The sequence below is a fragment of the Notolepis coatsorum genome (assembly GCF_963971535.1).
Source record: "Notolepis coatsorum genome assembly, chromosome: 4".
NCBI classification, from domain to species: Eukaryota; Metazoa; Chordata; class Actinopteri; order Aulopiformes; family Paralepididae; genus Notolepis; species Notolepis coatsorum.
The window spans coordinates 91777046-91796688 of record NC_140168.1 but is presented as its reverse complement, the minus strand read 5'-3'; positions in this window follow the sequence as shown (position 1 = coordinate 91796688).

The following is a 19643-nucleotide window of genomic DNA, read 5'->3' as shown; positions in this document are numbered from 1 at the left end:
CTATATTACAAATAGAAGCTTTGCTGTCAACATTACCAACTGCTCCTCCCCCTCAGCCTCCCTCTCCTGTGGGGTCCCGCAAGGGTCCATCCTTGGCCCGATTCTGTTCTCTCTCTACATGCTATCCATTGGTTTAATCATTCAGATGCACATCTCCTTTCATTGTTATGCTGACGACACACAACTTTATGTCTCTCTGAAACCCAACAACCAGTCTTTACTCAACAGTCTCATGTCCTGCCTTGATGACATTAAATGTTGGATGGCACAAAACATTTTACAACTCAATGAAAACAAATGTGAAATAATCCTCTTCGGTCCCCCAGACACTGTCACCACCCTTACCAACAGTCTAGGCAACCTGTCCACCCTGGTCAAGTAATTTTGTATCCCCAATTTAAATTTGACAGACAAGTGAATTCAGAAGGCATGTTTTTTCCAATTATGCACCATTGCTAAGCTCAAAGCCATTCTCTCCCCTGCAGAGCTTCAGAGAGTTATCCACTCTTTCATCTTGTCTGGATTAGACTACTGCAACTCTCTCTATATATCAACCAGTCTTCCCTGTCCCACCTACCGCTAGTACAAAACTCTGCTGCCAGACTGTTGACCGGAACCCGTAAGAGAGACCACATCACCCCTGTCCTTTCCTCCCTTCATTGGCTTCCAGTATGCTACAGAATACATTTTAAGGTTCTCCTGTTCGTTTTTAAAGCCCTTAATGGTCAGCCCCCCTCCTACATCTGACCTCCTATCACCCTATTCCAACACCAGGTCCCTCAGGTCAGCCGATCAGAGGCTCCTGACAGTCCGGAGGTCTAACCTTAAGCTCAGGGGGGGCCGTGCCTTTGCTGTCACAGCCCCTGAACTGTGGAACAGCATCCCCACCTCCATTAGGCTTGCCCCCTCAATAGATGCCTTCATATCTAGACTCAAAACCCACTTCTACTCATTAGCATTTCCCGATTCACACTGACTCATGCCCTGTTTGCTTGTGTGTCCTCCTGTATAACTGAGATGTGATTGTAGTCTAGATGTTGTCTACTCTAGATGTATCTATGTGTATCTACCCTCTGTACAGCACTTTGGTTGACATGTGTTATGTTTAAATGTGCTCTATAAATATTGATTGATTGAACCTGCCGTCATCAGGGGCGCCTGCTCTGTCGAAGCTTTTAAATCCCTGCTTAAGACTCATCTTTTCTCTCTCTCCTTCAACCTACCCTGATCTCACCTGGTCGGGGACTGACCTTTAGATTAATCTGTGTAGTTTAGTTATGGTACAGGGTACTACATGGTACCACTGGGTAGTTTACTACAGGGTAGTTTAGTTAGGGTACAGGGTACTACATGGTACTACATGGTACTACATGGTACTACATGGCACTACAGGGTTCTACATGGCTCTACATGGCTCTACGTGGCACTACAGGGTACCACAGGGCACTACAGGGTACTACATGACACTACAGGGTACTACAGGGTACTACAGGGTACTACATGGTACTACATGGCACTACATGGCACTACAGGGTACTATAGGGTACTACATGGCACTACGGGGTACTACATGGTACTACATGGCACTACAGGGTACTACATGTCTGCTCCTTTGCAGCACCACAAACATGGGAACTCTCTAACTCTTCCCCCCCCCCCTCTTCCCCCCCCCTTCTCTCTGAGTGCCCGTCTCCTGGCGCTGACTAAGGTGATGGATGCCTCGGGGTCTTGGCCAAGATTGTAGTGACTGCTCTACATGCACCTCCGAGGCCTTGGATCAGTTATTCACCGCCGTCTGTCCGTGGTCCTGTCAACTGATTAACAGTATTAACAGACTGTTAACAGATTAACAGTCAATGCGGTTTCATTGCTGGGTTAAGTACTTCCATTTCTATTCACATAATACGCCTACTTCATATATCTACTCCTTTCACATATATGCCTACCACTTGTATCTATTGCTATGTCCGCCTACTACAATCTCATGAGCCGTCTAACGCCTGTCCCGTCTCCCTGTCTCCCTATGACTTGCTGTCCTGGAGTGTTGACCGGAGTGTTGGACGTCCCGTGACGAAGGCCGGGAGGTTGCGACCCCCTCTGCGTGCCCCCCTGTCTCCGGAGGTCTCGTAGTGGTGACCGGAGTGCCGGATGTCCCGCGATGATCTCGGGGAGTTCGTGACCCTCTCTGCGCCGCCCCTATCTCCCTGTCTCCGGCTGTCCCTGAGCAACGACCGGAGTGTTAAATGTCCCTTGACTAAGACGGGGAGGACGTGACCCTCTTTGCGCCGCCCCTGTGCCTCAAATAGATTGCTATCAGCTCTATCTTTAATCTTTCAAAATGTTCAGTTGCTATCGCTATTAGCTCTATCTTTAATTTTTCAAAATGTACAGTTGCTATTGCATGCACTCATCTGTGTTCCACTACACACATGAGTGCATGCTTACCAACTGTCCGTCTGCAACACTACTATCACCAACATCTAAGAAGGGAGATCCCCCCTTGAATGGCCCTTCTAAGGTTTCTCTCCTCCACACTGCCTGTGGAGCTTTTTTTCCCCTATTGTTAGGTTTTAGTGAGTTTTTCCTTACCTTCGCGTGGGGTATGTCTGGGAGTGCTTGCATTCTTTCATTTATTTGCATCCATCTAAAAATGTTTGCACCTTATGGTGTTCTTGTTCTGTTCTTGACTTATTGTTATGTTTTCTTCTTGACTTGTTTAAAGAAGATCTGTACGGCCCATGGGGACATTAACGTGTGTTGTTGGGCCCTATAAATAAATTTGATTTGAACACACTGAAATAAAGTATTATTATATATTTTTTATCTTTTTTTACTTATGTCTCAATTATTTTGCAAACAGATGCCTCTTACAGGTTCCAGCTGAGAGGTATTAGCTGGAAAACACAAAGGGTCCATAGTGTTAGATTTCGACCATAATCAGCCAGTATCACCTCTTCATCTGTGTTCGTGTAGTTTCTGCGTTGTGTTTATCTCTCGACCTTCTCATACTGGCTGTACATCGTGGTCATCCCCCTTATATGCAATCCGTAATCATAAGAATTCGACACTGGCAACGTGATACCTTTCTTGTAAAACGTTGTTTATCCATAAACAAAGCCTCGTAATCAGATGTAACCCCGTTCTGTATTGTCATTGTTCAGTCTTAATTCTCTTCTCCATCGTCTCTTCCAATGGTTCGGGCCTCGTTGTTAGCCAAACCACCATTTCCTGTTAGCTGAAGCTAGTGATGATGTGTCACTCCCCTCCCCCACCCAGCGAGGGTGAAGAGGGATGAAAGTCTCTGATCAACGTGTCCGCTCTTCTGTGTGGTTCGTATCTCTAACCTACACTGCCAGAAACTCACAGCTATAAACTATAGTCCTTAGCAATGGCTAAACCCGCCCCCTCGTCTCGTTACTATGTGACACGCTGTCTTCTTTAACCCAAATCACTATAGCAACGGTGATGTTAAACTCTCCCCATAGCTCTCTCTCTGACCAACAACCCTGCCTGCTCTCAGTGCTTATCTCGTTTGTTTATGGTACAGGCTGCCGAATGACTTCGGAGCACTGGGCTCTGCTTGCTACCGTGGAGACACAGAACTGACTGCCCTACTTTTAAGATCTATAGATCAGTCTGAGTAGATGCTGTCACCCACCGATATATATACATTATATACACATTGAAAAACATAGACATCCTTCAATAGCCTGAAGTCTTATCTAGTACAGGTCCAAAGTTGATAACAATACCACAGGAAATTAGTGTGTTACACATGTTTTTCTAATAGTATGTATAGGTATGTTTATCCAAAATGGCCAAAAAAGGGCGTAATTTATTATATACAGAAAAATGCAACACTTCCCCTTGAACACATTCACGGCCAGGGGTCGCTGTTTACCTTCTGGGTAGAACGCCAGTGCTTTGTTCAATGGGGAGAAAGCCACACTTGCGAGTGCAATATAATATATAATGAATGAATGAATGAATGAATGAATGAATGAATGAATGAATGAATGAATGAATGAATGAATGAATGAATGAATGAAAACTTTATTGAACAGATTGCAGAATGGGTACAATACAGTAGCCTACGGCTCAATACACACAATTGTTAAGGGGATGCAGACCAGAGAAAGACGTTTGTCTTGTTTACATCAGGGTCCCCCATTTTCAATGCATAGTGACATTTATGACATACACAACATACATGACATTTATGGCATAGGGACATACAGGTATTTAGTACTGATACATTTGTGACATAAACGGTATTCAAATATACAGTACTGTTACCCATAGATCCTGACAGAGTTATGACAGAGTTATAGCTATGGATCTAATACACCCATCGATTGTCAGTGAGTTGCTTCCAGTCAACATGCACAAAACAGATTGTTTTTTCATGATTATCGAATCTTCCTGAAATCAACGCTAGATTATCGTTATTATGTCTCCTCATGCACCCATGAAATAGGCTTGTAGCGGGGCGCTCCCCCCTCCCTCCCCCCACCGCCACCAACGGTAAACAGCACACACAGAGTCCACACAGACAGCTTCGATCGCGGGAGAAAAAAATATCAGATCAACGCAAGATTGGATATATAGTGTTCTTACCTTGTCTCTGATGTAATGCAAAAAAAAGTATCCAATTATCTGATCGCCATTCCAAGTACTGGTTGCGGGAGTCCGTGCCACGTTCTCCAGCATTGCATAATGAAGGAGGGGGGGGGGGGGGGGGGGGGGGGCAGCCTCATAGATGTATCGTATAAATTTCACTTTATAAAAACAGAAAGTCACTTTAAAGGAAGGAGGTACTAATAGTATAGTTTAGACACATTAAGAGTTAAAATTGTAAATTGTATATAGTATAGTAGTGTATATAGGAACCAGTTTCTCAGGAACTCAGCATGTCTTTTTTTACCATGCATATCTTGTGTCTTACCTATTTTATTTTTGTCTATGTTTATTTTTTTCTATGCCTATTTTATTATTGTATTTTGCACAATCAATGCGGGCAAGACCACCCGCATTTCACTGTATGCCCTGGTATGTATGTGACAAATAAACCTCTTGATTCTGATTCTTGATTCTTGTAAGGGCTTGCCTCGCCGGAGTATTTAAACCCCGCCCGGCTCAGCTCGGCCCAGAAAACAAAACTACATAGTTTCAAATGGAGTGCAATAGCGGCCGAAGGCGTTAGAGGGCGGTATTGACCGTCTGCCAGCTCAGACACATTCAGAACAGTATGCACAGGCTGCCCCGATGAATTATGATGAAATAACGAGTTAAAAACGTATACGCGATTGGCCGTCAAGCGCTGGCTCCCAATCACGTATACATACGTGATTGGGTAAAAATGAAAACAACCCGTAGGCGAAAAACAGAGTCCAGTAAACGAGGTAATTCAGAAAGTCCCCTTTAAGGGTGAATGTCAATAAGCCTGAAGGAGATAGAGCAGCGTCCAGTAACGTAGAATTTCCAAACGACTCTTCAAAGGATTAAAGTAAACAAGCCCGAAGGCAATAGAGCAGAGTCCAGTAACGAAGATACGTGAGACAGTTCAGGGAATCCAAGACTCATCGGGCAAAATTGCAGACGGGCAATAGGAACCAGGAAAGCAATGACAGAGATAGCAACAGGAATTCCCCCCGGGAACACAGGACCTCCAGGCAGAAAACACGACATGGCATGACATTCCTCACCGGAGACACGATACAAACTGGCAACGAGTGGATGGCAGTCTGCTTACTTAAACTCTCCCGACGAGCTGATTGCAACCATCCTCAGGTGTGTGAAGCCAATTGCTTGGCTCAGCCTCACCCCCATTGGGAAGCGCGCAATGCTGGCCCAGTCATAACAATATCGTTGTTTCCAGAATTTCATTGGCTACAAAAACTGTATTTTGGTGGTCTAACCTAGTTTGCTAGTTATTAGTCAAGATTTCTAACTAGTATGGGCTCCATTTGATAGATTAGTGTATGGGAAAATGGATCTGTCAACCGTGATCTGATCAATCCTGAGGGCAGCCAAATTAGATGTTTTTGAGCTGGGGTTCATAAATTGTTATAAAATTTTTTTTATTGAAATGTTGGTGGATGCTTAATATGATGACACACATTTGATATGATAATTATATGCATTTGACTATTTGTAGGCCAGTTTACAGACACTTAAAGCTCTTAGGGCTAGTTTCAGTATGTGATGTCAGTGAAATCATCAGCTCTGATTGGTCCACTTTTCAGTGTATAATGTCAGTGAAATCATCAGTTCTGTGGGGACTGACATACAGACAGACCAACGCTACATGACGTAAACTCCATGATAAAAACTGCAAAAAAAAAATGTCATCAATGACAAAACTGAGGAAAACTAAAATAAACCATGTGAACTTTGGAAATTACTCAATAATCAACTAGGCTGCAGTAAAAAACTTAAAACCAGGTTCTCAAACATAAACATAAAGACGGACAACACGCTCATCACAGACAAACTGGATATAGCCAATTACTTAAACACTTTCTTCACAAACATAGCCACAACACTGGTAAACAAACTACCCTCCCACTCAGGGCAGTATGGAGTAGAACACATAGTAGCATACTACAAGAACCTAGGCGTCCACAAAGACGATTTCAAACTGGAAATGGTAACTACAGATGAGGTACTCAATAAACTGAGCGCCCTCCAACCGAACAAGGCCACTGGCCATGACAACATCCCCTCCAAATTCCTCAGAGACTCAGCAGCCGCCATCACCCCAGTCATCACACACATAATAAACCTCTCCATAAAACAGGGACACGTCCCCAAGGACTTCAAAATAGCGAGAGTAACACCCCTGCACAAAAAGGGCACCAAATTAGACCCAGGCAACTACCGCCCTGTTTCTATCCTTACATCCATCTCGAAAGTCATGGAAAAAATAGTATACGAACAGGTCGAAAAGTACCTTGCGGAAAAAAATCTAATCTACGAATTCCAATCTGGCTTCAGAACATCCCACTCCACTGACACATGCCTTCTCTATTTGAACGACCACATCAAGCAAGAGGTGGACACGGGCAAATACTGCGGCATGGTCATGCTAGACCTACAAAAGGCCTTCGACACTGTCAATCACACCATTCTGATTGACAAGCTAAAAGCAATTGGTTTTGATAGTTTATCAGTGAGCTGGATACAATCCTACCTGGAGGGGAGAGAACAGATGGTGGAGGTAAACGGTACCCTATCCCCCCCCCCCCCCCCCCCCTCACAGTGAACTGTGGTGTTCCACAAGGAAGCATACTAGGACCACTACTGTTCCTAATTTATGCAAATGACATGTCGTCAGCTTGTGACTGCAACTTGTTCCTGTTTGCGGACAACTCAGCCCTGCTGGTCTCTGACAAGAACAAGTTACAGGTTGAAAAAACCCTCAGCTCGGAACTAGGCAAAATCTGCATATGGTTAGCCGACAACAAACAATTATTACACATGGGCAAAACAGAGTCCATTCTCTTCGGTTCAAATAACAAACTCAGCAAGACCGACGGCTTCTCAGTTACAGTGGGTGACAATATTGTCACAAGGAAAGATGAAATTACTTACCTGGGTTCCATCCTAGAGGCTAATCTTTCCTGTGACAAAATGGCATCCAATGTAATAAAAAAAGTCAACCAACGAACTCGATTCTTGTACCGGATATCCTCTCTGGTAAACAAGAATACCCTGAAGACTCTGGCAGGAGCACTCATTCAAGGGTACTACGACTACGCTTGCACCTCATGGTACCAAAGCACCTCAAAGGCACTAAAAACCAAATTACAAACATCTCAAAACAAACTAGTCAGACTACTGCTTGACCTGACTCCTAGAAAACCACCTCACCCCTGCACACTTTGCCAACCTAGGATGGCTTATAGACGACAGAGTACAGCAACTTGCAATGGGCCTGGTCTACAAGATACACTACACGACCAAGGTACCCATGTACATGTCAAAATACTTCCCAAAGGTCAGTGAATACCACGATCACAACACCAGAGGGAGCTCCACAAATCATGTAAAACCCAGATTCGGCTCAAACAAGGGACTAAACACGTTTCGCAATTATGCCACATCAATGTGGAACGCACTACCCAAAGCTGTAAAGGAATGTGAATCACTACCCACCTTCAAAAACACTCTCAAAGAACACCTACGGGAGAATGCAATTCGAAACTGGCCCCTACAAATGTCCTAACCCAGTTGTACAATAAAGACCAAGCATGGCTTTGTCAGTATTCCAATGTACAGCCCCACCCAACCCCACCCCACCTACCCAACCTCCTCCAATGTACAGTCTATGTCAAATGTATGTCAGTATTCCAATGTACAGTGTGTGTGTGTCCCCTACCCAACCCCCCCCCCCCCCCCCCCACCTCCAATGTACAGCCCCACCCCACCTACCCAACCTCCTCCAATGCACAGTTTCTATGTCAAATGTATATACACTCTTTTTCTGGATTTTTTTAGTATCACAAACAGTACTGTATTTGCAAATCTGGTATGTCATAAATGTATAGATGTAGCAGTACTGTCTATCTGTATGTTGTGTGTGTCATATGATGAATTGAAAATGGGGGACCCTGATGGAAACAAGACGAAAGTCTTTCTCATGTCTGCATCCTCTTAACAATTGTATGTATTGAGCTGTACTGTACTGTACCTGTAACTGAGGGGTACAATTCCCTGACTGTATTGATAAGTATGGTATCATTAAACCACTACCGCTTTATGTACTTTAATTACTGGCCATACAGTACATGATATATAAATATAATGAACACTTCCCACAATGAACCGGTTCTACACAAAGTTGTCTTTAAGTATTTATTGCAGCAAAAGGTACATAATACTTCTCTATTATACTTTGAATGCACTTGTAAGGCAAAGGAATGTGCGTAGGCAAATCAATAATGAATGTCCATTCTCTGGTTACGCAGGAGGTAATTATACAACCTGAATCTTAGGGAATTATATCTATGGTACACTAGTAATATATAGCGGGAGATACTGGAAGGGTCCCCCTGGTTGTAAGCCAGCAGGGGTAGAGGATCTGTCGGTAGTAGAGAGTCTGGTCAACGATGACTAAGGAGACTCCAAGTACAGGAGACGGTGCAATAGCCTCTTGATCCACAGACGAATACAGCTGTTCTCCGTAGACTGTAGCTCCACAGTGAAGAAAGCTAGCCGGCCTCAGGCTCTCTGAGGCGCGGACTCGACTTGGCTCCTCACAGGGTAAATCCCACACGTGTAGGTGTCGGCGATTCTCCGCTCCATAAATCACAGGACCAAAACAAATATAATCCAGCCGCAAAGGGCTATGTAGTCGTCGGGTAGATTAATCCAGTGTACATGTCCACACGGTTCTCGTCTAGGTCTCCTCGGGTGAAAGCGCCATGAAAGCAGCCCAGCCTGGATAAGCACTCTAGCTGGTACGAGGAAGCGTTGGTGATGCTGGTCACTGTAGAACTTTAGCCGCACGATACACTATACACAAATAGACTATTACTGACTTAATAGAAATATGTCGCACTCGACGGTATAGCGCCAAACTCTGACAATTCAGTTATTAATTCGCACGCGGTCTCAATGCTCTATTTTGGGGCCAAACAGGCCATACTTCACCGCACGGAGTATCGTGGGTGAGGCTTCAACTTATTGGGTAACTCTGACTTCTGACTAAGTGCTTCTGTATTCACCTGCGCCATATTTATATGCACGGCGAACAATCTAGTGCCAACCTCATTTCTGTCTCGTAGCCCTGGGCAAGGCCGGGCATGTCCAGACATGTCTTGACGGTGACTTTGAACCTGACTCCGGAGGCATGGCTCTGGCGCCTGTGGACCGCTGTCCAATAGGAGAATGAAATATTATGGTCTGGGCTAAAGGGATATTCCGTGTATATGTACAAGGAATATACAAGGGATATCAGACGATATACAAATACTATGCAATATATATCAATCAATAAATATATATATTCGGTTTAATCTGATCCTTTGTAACAGCCGCCCCCTAATTAGTCCCACCTAATTAGCTAAGCAGAGACAGATTAACCGCACTGTCCACTACTCAATGTCTGTTGTGAGGGGTCGGGCAGTTCACAAAGTCATGGGGTCATGGTCGTCATCGATAGTATCGGGGAGCCTTGGCAGTTCTATTAGCCTCGCCACGGGTCGGGTGTAGATCCGTCCTTGGACGAGCACTTCGGCTGCTCGGACCTTTCCGTCGGCACCGGTGATCACTTTGCTTACGCGGCCAGCCGGCCACATAGCTCGGGGTAGTGACTGGTCGATAATCATGACGACTGTTCCTTCTGTCAAATTGTCTCTCTCTTTCACCCATTTCTGGCGGGTCTGTAGAGACGGTAGATAGTGGAGTAGGAAGCTGTTCCAAAACTTGTCAGCCAATACTTGACTGTACCTCCACATTCTTCGGCCGTTCGCTTCTTCAGGCCTGTACATTGTCTGTGGTAGCGCGGGGTCCAGCCGCCCCATCAAGAGTGTGTTGGGGGTGACTGGGTCGACATCTGCTACATCACTTGAGACGTAACCGAGGGGCTTTGAGTTCAATACTCCCTCGATCTCCGTGAGGACTGTCATTAGGACTTCTTCTGCCACGGTCTGGGCCCCAAGCACGGCGTACAGGGCTGTCTTTATTGAACGTACTTCTCGTTCCCAAGTTCCACCGAAGTGAGGTGCGTTCGGGGGATTAAACTGGAAGTCAATCTGGGATGGAGCGAGGTGGGTCTTAAGTTCTGGGCCCATAGCTTGGAAGCTCTCTCTCAGCTCTCTTTCTCCGCCTTTGAAGTTTGTCCCGTGATCAGACAATAATATAGACGGTTTGCCTTTCCGCGATGTGAATCTTCGGAAGGCCATAAGGAATGAGTCTGTGCTCATGGTTGGAAGGAGTTCTATATGCATCGCTCGGGTGGTCATGCATTTGAATACAATACCCCACCGCTTATCGGTTCCTCTTCCTTTCTTTATATACAGCGGGCCGAAACAGTCCATACCGGTGGAGTGAAAAGGCTTGTCGCCGAGTCGGAGGCGACAGGGAGGTAGGTCAGCCATCCGGGGTATACTGGGCTGCGCTCGCCACTTACGACAGTCTAGACAGGTTCGCTGGAAGCGCCGCACTGCTTCTCTCCCTTGCATTATCCAATAACGACGTCTGATCTCCGCGAAGACTCTCTCTGCCCCGGCGTGATGCACATCCTCGTCGTATTTCTTTATGATCAGCTCTGTGACCTTGTGTCGGCTGTTTAAGACTATCGGGTACTTGACGTCATCCGGTAAGTCTGGAGCTCTCCGCAGACGACCACCCACTCTGATGAGACCATGGGCGTCGCTCTCGGGGCTAGGTGGAGCAGTCTGCTGTCTGATGGGACGGGCTTTGCTCCCTGTAGACAGTCTAGCTCATCGGGGAACGAGTCTCTCTGGGCTCGTTGTAGTAGAAGAAGTTCTGCTTCTTCGTAGTCAGCTGCTGTAATGTCGCACGCAAGTAGGCCACCGAACCGTAGGCTACTTCGGAGGCGTCGCTGAAGACGTGCAGGTCCATCTGGCACGTCTCCGGCCTCACTGTGGGTGGGAAGTAGCTGCGGCGTATGTTGACACCTGGGAGTGAGTTCCGTCTCCCACTCTCTCCATGTGGATGCAAGATGTTCGGGTATGGGGTCGTCCCAGCCCTGGTCCTTGTCCCATAACGCTCTTACAATCATCTTTGCCCTGGTGGTGTAAGGTAGAATACATCCCAACGGGTCATATTGTCTGGCGAGTGTTCTGTATACACTCCGTCTGGTGGTCGGTAGTGCAGTCGACCTTCCCTGCTCCTTGGTCAGGGGTGTGTGTTTATAATGGAGCGAGTCTGTTTTGAAGCGCCAGACTAGTCCTAATGTCATTTCTTGGGCTTCTCCTGGGATGGTCGCCATCCAGGTCTCGCTGCTTGCTGCCTTGTCCTCGGGGGAGAGGCTGCGCAATACTTGCGGGTCGCTGCTGGCCCACTGCCTGAGATCAAAGCCGCCTTTGATCAGGGAGGCGCGGAGCTTGAGTAGAAGGGCCTCGGCTTCTTCTGGCGTCGAGACGCTTTGCAGACAGTTGTCCACGTAGAAACTATTTCCTACACTTTGTCGGACCTCTTCATCAGCTGCTGGGTCCTCTGCGACGTGTTTTTGCAGTGCAAACGTAGCACAGCATGGGCTGCATGTGGTTCCGAAAGGGAGGACTTCCCATTGATAGATGGCTGGTTGCTCATCCCCGATCCTCTCTCTCCATAGGAACCGCAGCAGGGGCTTGTCCTCCTCCACTAGTCTCACCTGCAGGAACATCCCTTTGATGTCGCCGCTGATGGCCACCTTGTCTTGGCGGAAACGTAGTAACACGCCTAGTAGAGAGGGGCCGAGTGTTGGGCCGGGCAAGAGCTCTTTATTCAGATTTTGTGATCCGATCTGGTAGCTGCAGTTGAACACAATACGATCCTTGCCGTTGTGGTGGACTTTGTGGTGCGGCACGTACCATGATTCGGTCGTCTGATCGGCCTCTTTAATGTCAATTTTCTTTATGTGTCCCGCTGTGATTAGCTTGTTAATCTCAGCGCGGTACACAGTCTCTTGAGCGGGGTCTCTGGCTAGGCGCCGCTCTGTGTTCAATAGATACCGCTCCGTCGCTTCTTTTGGGGCGTGGAAGGTAGGCATACCCTCTCGCCTCAGGAGTGGAGTTGCGTATCTCATCACTCCGTTGACTTTGACTCTCTTTGTCCCTTGCTCGAGGAGGGCTATAGCGTAAATGTCTTCCTTGGAACGAATGTCTTTCTTTTCGTTCTTAAAGGGCATTGTCTCTAGTGTCCATAGCCTCTCGACATGCTGTAGGAGGGTGGTGTCTTCTTCTGTCACTCTGGAGTGGAGGCAGTTAGTGGCTGCTGTTCGGTTAAGAGACTTAGCGAGGGGGCCTTGTAATGTCCATCCTAGGCGGGTCTCGACTGCTGCAGGACAGCCTCTGGGCCCTGTGTGGACCCGGTCTATCGGGACGATGAGGTCTGCATGGTCGGAGCCTATCAGCAGGGTCGGGGTGGCACCGTCTATGAGCGGTATAGGTAGTTGACGCAGGTGCACATATTTATCCATCAGCTTGGCGATGGGGTAGGTGTACTGCGACAGGCCTATTTTTTGGCTGGTGAAAGCATTAGTAATCCTATACCGTCTCTCTGGCTGCCCGCTTGCTGCGATAGTGAAGGAGACATTCTCGCCCTTTATCGTCTTTAGATCTCTTCTTATTGTCCGAATCGTCATCTGGTTTTCGCTCCCCCGCAGCCCTAGCTGGGCCGCAGCGGACGCGAGGAGAAGGGTCTTCTCTGACCCGTCGTCAAGGACGGCGTAAGTGTCCATGACCTTATCTTGGTAACTCAGTGTTACGCGGACCACCTTTAAGAGCACCCGGGCGCCCCCGCTGCTGGCGGGGTCAATGTACATAACACTTGCCTTTGTGCTGCTTGAGGGTGCAGGCTTTCTTCTGTTACTGTCGTGTAGGACATCTAGGTGGGCTCCGTCACACCGACTACACCTCTTCTTTAAGCGGCAATCGGCTGCCATGTGACTGCGCGCACATCGGTAACAGCGTCGGTTGGACTTTATCCATTGACTCACCTCGTCGGCGGTCATCTTCTTGAACGTGTCACATTGTGACAACCAGTGTTCCTTTTCGCAGTACGGGCACACCATCTTCCACTTCTCTTTCATCGAGGGGGTACTGTGGTTCTTGCTGCTCGGTACTGATTCTGATTGGTGCATGACGGTCACCAATCTTCGGCCATCATTTGCTCTCCTAGGTCCCTCTCTGGAGCTTGGGGTGCTCCGCATGAACGTATCCATCCGTAGGCTGTTGACTTCTCTCGCCAGGAAGTCGGCTAGGTCTAGGAGGGATGGCTCGGGACCGTTAGGATCACGGTGGTCTCTTTGCCGCCTGAAGCGCTCTTGTCGGGCGGGCGGAAGCTTCTCTAAAATCCTCTCGACATTAGAGTTCGCGTACAGTTCGTGCATACCCTTTTCTCTTTGCGCCCCCAGCATCCCTACCAGGGATTGTACCTTGATAGACAGGTCATCTAGTGCAGTGTTTCCCAACCGGTGGTACGCGTACCACTAGTGGTACGTGGGTGGTCCCCAGGTGGTACGTGAAAAGATTTTGAAAAGTAAAAAAAAAAAGAAAAAAAAAAAGAAAATTATTTTTTTTTATTAGAAATTGTACAGGAAAACTGTACCCACATAATGAATAATGCATAATCTGTAATAATGTAACCAAAATTGTGGGCATTCAAATTAAGTAATCATTTGCTGGCTATAATTATATTATTATTGGCGCTGAGTTCAGCTTCCCGCCCGCCGGCGCCGGACTGTCTGTCAGCTGTCAGGTGTTCATTGAAGAAAAACAAAACTCTGAATTATCATCATTGTAGTGGCGCACTGGCTAGCAAAACAACATCCTATCAAGTGAATGCGCTGGTGTTTATTGAGATAAAAATCATTATGGATCAATGGCTGAGTCGAGCTGGTTCATCCAGAAACAATGTAAAGCATATATGTTCGCTTTGCAGTTGGATGAATCGACGGATGTCAGTGGGGAAGCACAACTGATTGCGTTTGTGCATTACAAAGACACTTTGGAGATGAACGAGCACATTCTGTTTTGCAAGAAACTCACGGGGAGAACTACTGTACTGGACGTTTTTAACGTTATTGACAATTTTTTCTCTCAACACAAGCTGGATTGGAAATACTGCTCTCATGTGTGCACAGACGGCGCTGCGGCGATGACCGGTAGAGTAAATGGATTAATGGCACACGTTAAAAAAGGTAAACCCTGACGTAGAATGAGTCCAGAGTTAAATGATGTTTTGAATGATGCCGTAAAAGTGATCACAGATTCACAGTCCAGGCCTTTGAATCATAGACTGTTTCAGTCACTTTGTGAAGACGGTAGGTCAGAACATAAACAGCTCCTGCTTCACACCGACGTCCGGTGGTTATCCCGAGGGAAGACATTACAGCGGCTGTTTGAGCTGCGCAATGAAGTGAGGGCATTTCTGTCTGAGCACACACACCCCCTTGTGGCGATGTTCGACGACGCAGACTGGGTAGCCCGGCTGCGTGGGATACCTCTCTGATATTTTCAGCAAACTCAACCAGCTGAATCTCTCTCTTCAAGGTAAAGAGTCAGACACAACTGTTCTTAGCTTGTATGACAGGCTCAAGTGTCACATTAATTGGTAGGTTACTAACCTTTTTTTAGTCTTTAAACAATGGCTATTATAATTTATATGATTAGTTATGATTGAATATATGATTTAAGTGTCACATTAATTGTTGCATTGGGTCACACAGACAAAAATCTCCTCTTCTCTATCTCTCCTCATCACTTCTCTCCTTCTTCCACTCCCAGGTTTCACCTTAGCTACACACACACACACACACACACACACACACACACACACTGGTCGATAGGGTCGGACATAATTTTACTATCTACTTTTTCCGCGTTTACCGTCTGTAGAAAGCTAGGTAGTATATTGGCAACGTAATCCTCTAAGTACTGAGGTGTCTGCCGTCTACGCTGCGGGCGATCTACTTTAGGAGAACCGTTTTGTGGAGTGTTCATCATAGGCCATGTCAATATTAATACCACTATATTAATATTACACTAGTTACCATCCGGCTCGAAGGACCAATTGTAACTGAGGGGTACAATTCCCTGACTGTATTGATAAGTATGGTATCATTAAACCACTACCGCTTTATGTACTTTAATTACTGGCCATACAGTACATGATATATAAATATAATGAACACTTCCCACAATGAACCGGTTCTACACAAAGTTGTCTTTAAGTATTTATTGCAGCAAAAGGTACATAATACTTCTCTATTATACTTTGAATGCACTTGTAAGGCAAAGGAATGTGCGTAGGCAAATCAATAATGAATGTCCATTCTCTGGTTACGCAGGAGGTAATTATACAACCTGAATCTTAGGGAATTATATCTATGGTACAATAGTAATATATAGCGGGAGATACTGGAAGGGTCCCCCTGGTTGTAAGCCAGCAGGGGTAGAGGATCTGTCGGTAGTAGAGAGTCTGGTCAACGATGACTAAGGAGACTCCAAGTACAGGAGACGGTGCAATAGCCTCTTGATCCACAGACGAATACAGCTGTTCTCCGTAGACTGTAGCTCCACAGTGAAGAAAGCTAGCCGGCCTCAGGCTCTCTGAGGCGCGGACTCGACTTGGCTCCTCACAGGGTAAATCCCACACGTGTAGGCGTCGGCGATTCTCCGCTCCATAAATCACAGGACCAAAACAAATATAATCCAGCCGCAAAGGGCTATGTAGTCGTCGGGTAGATTAATCCAGTGTACATGTCCACACGGTTCTCGTCTAGGTCTCCTCGGGTGAAAGCGCCATGAAAGCAGCCCAGCCTGGATAAGCACTCTAGCTGGTACAAGGAAGCGTTGGTGATGCTGGTCACTGTAGAACTTTAGCCGCACGATACACTATACACAAATAGACTATTACTGACTTAATAGAAATATGTCGCACTCGACGGTATAGCGCCAAACTCTGACAATTCAGTTATTAATTCGCACGCGGTCTCAATGCTCTATTTTGGGGCCAAACAGGCCATACTTCACCGCACGGAGTATCGTGGGTGAGGCTTCAACTTATTGGGTAACTCTGACTTCTGACTAAGTGCTTCTGTATTCACCTGCACCATATTTATATGCACGGCGAACAATCTAGTGCCAACCTCATTTCTGTCTCGTAGCCCTGGGCAAGGCCGGGCATGTCCAGACATGTCTTGACGGTGACTTTGAACCTGACTCCGGAGGCATGGCTCTGGCGCCTGTGGACCGCTGTCCAATAGGAGAATGAAATATTATGGTCTGGGCTAAAGGGATATTCCGTGTATATGTACAAGGAATATACAAGGGATATCAGACGATATACAAATACTATGCAATATATATCAATCAATAAATATATATATTCGGTTTAATCTGATCCTTTGTAACAGTACCCATACTGCAATCTGTTAATAAACTTTTCAATCAATCAATCAATCAATCAATCAATCAATCAATCAATCAATCAATCAATCAATCAATCACATGGTTCAGGCCCTTGCCCTTGGCCTATACACAGTAAAAAGGCTAAATTATTATTAGCAGTTTACAATATATATTATGTATATTGTAAAATGATATGTTAATGTATGCTTTTATTTAATCTGAATGATTGTTTTTCAAATAATAAAACGCTAAAAGAAAGCAACCTTTGAACTGCTCGGGTGGGACAGGCGGTTATTGAAATGTGGACTGCGGCGGCCGAGTTGGTCAAAGGCTCCATGTAGCGGCGGTCCGGCGGAGTGGGGGTAGGGTGTTGGTCCTGGGGAATCCGGCAGTCATGGGGGGGAGGAGGAATGTCTGTCTAATGTTTGTGGTGTGTTTTTTATTTTTTTTATTGGTATATTGGTATTTTGTATTTATTAGTTACGTTTAGATCGGTATTTATTATTCCTTATTGTTTTGACATTATTATTATTATTGTTGTTGTTACTGTTGATGTTGATATTGTGTTGTTGTTTGTTGTTGTTAAAAATGTCACACAAAAAAATTATTATCAAAAAAGAAAAAAAGAAAGCAACCTTTGATAATTGTGAAAGACATTATTTTCTATTTATTTTTGGATGCTCTTGAATGATCACTTAGGTGGTCTAAATATGTCTGGGAAATCAGCCAAAGAAACAAGCTTACTGTTTTATGCAGGCCATACAGCATAAAACGAGTAATTGTTTGAATGATCCTTTTGGTGAGGTGATTTGAAAACAAGAAATGTGAGTCTGCTCTTTTTAGAAACGGGAAGTGAGAGCGTGCCCGCTAAACTACGTCATTAAAATCCTTGCTGGCTGGTCCCACGAGACCAGATGATGCTCTTTTTTCCTCTAAAGGATAAAATTAAACACTTCCACCTCTCTCTCTTTCTCGGTCTCCCATTCTCTCTCTCTCGGTCTCCCATTCTCTCTCTCTCCCCCCCCTCTCTCTCTCTCTCTCTCTCTCTCTCTCTCTCTCGGTCTCCCATTCTCTCTCCCCCCCCTCTCTCTCTCTCTCTCTCTCTCTCTCTCTCTCTCTCTCTCTCTCTCTCTCTCTCTCTCTCTCTCTCTCTCTCTCTTTCTCGGTCTCCCTCTCTCCCTCGCTCGCGCTTGGCGCTATAAAACCGCAACAGCTGATCTCGCGCTTCAGAAAGACCCGCACCTCTGCACGCGCCGAGAGAGAGAGAGAGAGAGAGAGAGAGAGAGAGAGAGAGAGAGAGAGAGAGAGAGAGAGAGAGAGAGAGAGAGAGAGAGAGAGAGGGGGGAGAGGAGGACGAGAGAAGGAAGATAAAGATGAATTAAAACGGCGGAAAAAAATACCGGTATTCCAAGTGTTTTCAACACTCTGTAGTGGATATTATTTGATGCATTTTGTAGGAGAATTGGGTGTTATTTTTGGAGCCTATAACGACCGAATATTGTCTTCTTTTATGTCTCCTCTTTTTTGGAAGGAGTGATATCGGGCTGTGTTATATTGTAGCCTGGAGTATTTTTGTATACACCGTGTCAAGTAATTTCGGAATTTCTCCCTGGATTGTTTGTATTACCTTTCTTTAATTCTTTCTTTCTTTTCGGAAGCGTTTTGATCATCAATCTGTCTCTCCCGCTGTTTCTCCTCGCGGGCGGTGCTGGACGGACAACGCGGGGAGGGGGGGGGCGTACTTACAGTATAGGCACGTGGGAACCAGTGAGCGAGCCGGGATGGAGTCTCGCGCCGTGCAGGGAGCCATCCAGTGCTGAGAGCGCGAGACACCAAGGGAGCTGTCCACGAGCTGAACTCAACGACCCGGAGGAGCAGCAACACAATAAAGGAACATTATTTTTCTTTTCTATTTCAAAATTTTTCCCCTCCTCTTTTTTGTGTGAACTCCAGTGAACTCCTCCCCAGCAGCTAAAGAAATATATTTATATATTTTACATTTATATTAAGATATCACTATTACTACTTTATTTATTTATTTTTGGACTCTTGGCATTCTTCAAGTCTTCAAGTCTGATTTGGTGTACAACGTAAAGAGAACAAAAAACGTGCATTATGCTCTCTGGTTGGTGAGAGAGAGAAAGCAAGCAATTTTTTGTGTTTGAGACTGAGAGAGGTTGAGAACTTGAGACTGCGTGTGTCAAAGAGAATTTGTGACAAACCTATGCAAAGAACAGGAGATGAATACTTGAAAAACTCTAAACAAAGCGAAAAAAACTAGGAAGTTGTGCTCAGGTTTGGTGTGAGATTGAGAGGTGCGTCTTCGTCGTTTTTTTGTCTGTTTTTGTGTGTGAGAGAGAGAGAACATAATAATGTAAGCATGTATAAATGAAGAGTACGCTTGCGTATGTAAGAGATTGGACTTGGAAGTGAATAAGTGAGTGTGTGTGAGCGTGTTTTGTCTTTGTGTATCTGTGCGTGTGTGTTGCCACAATGCCTCGGTCGTTCCTGGTGAAGAAGGTGAGGCTGGATGGGTTTTCAGCAGAGCTCGCTGGGTCG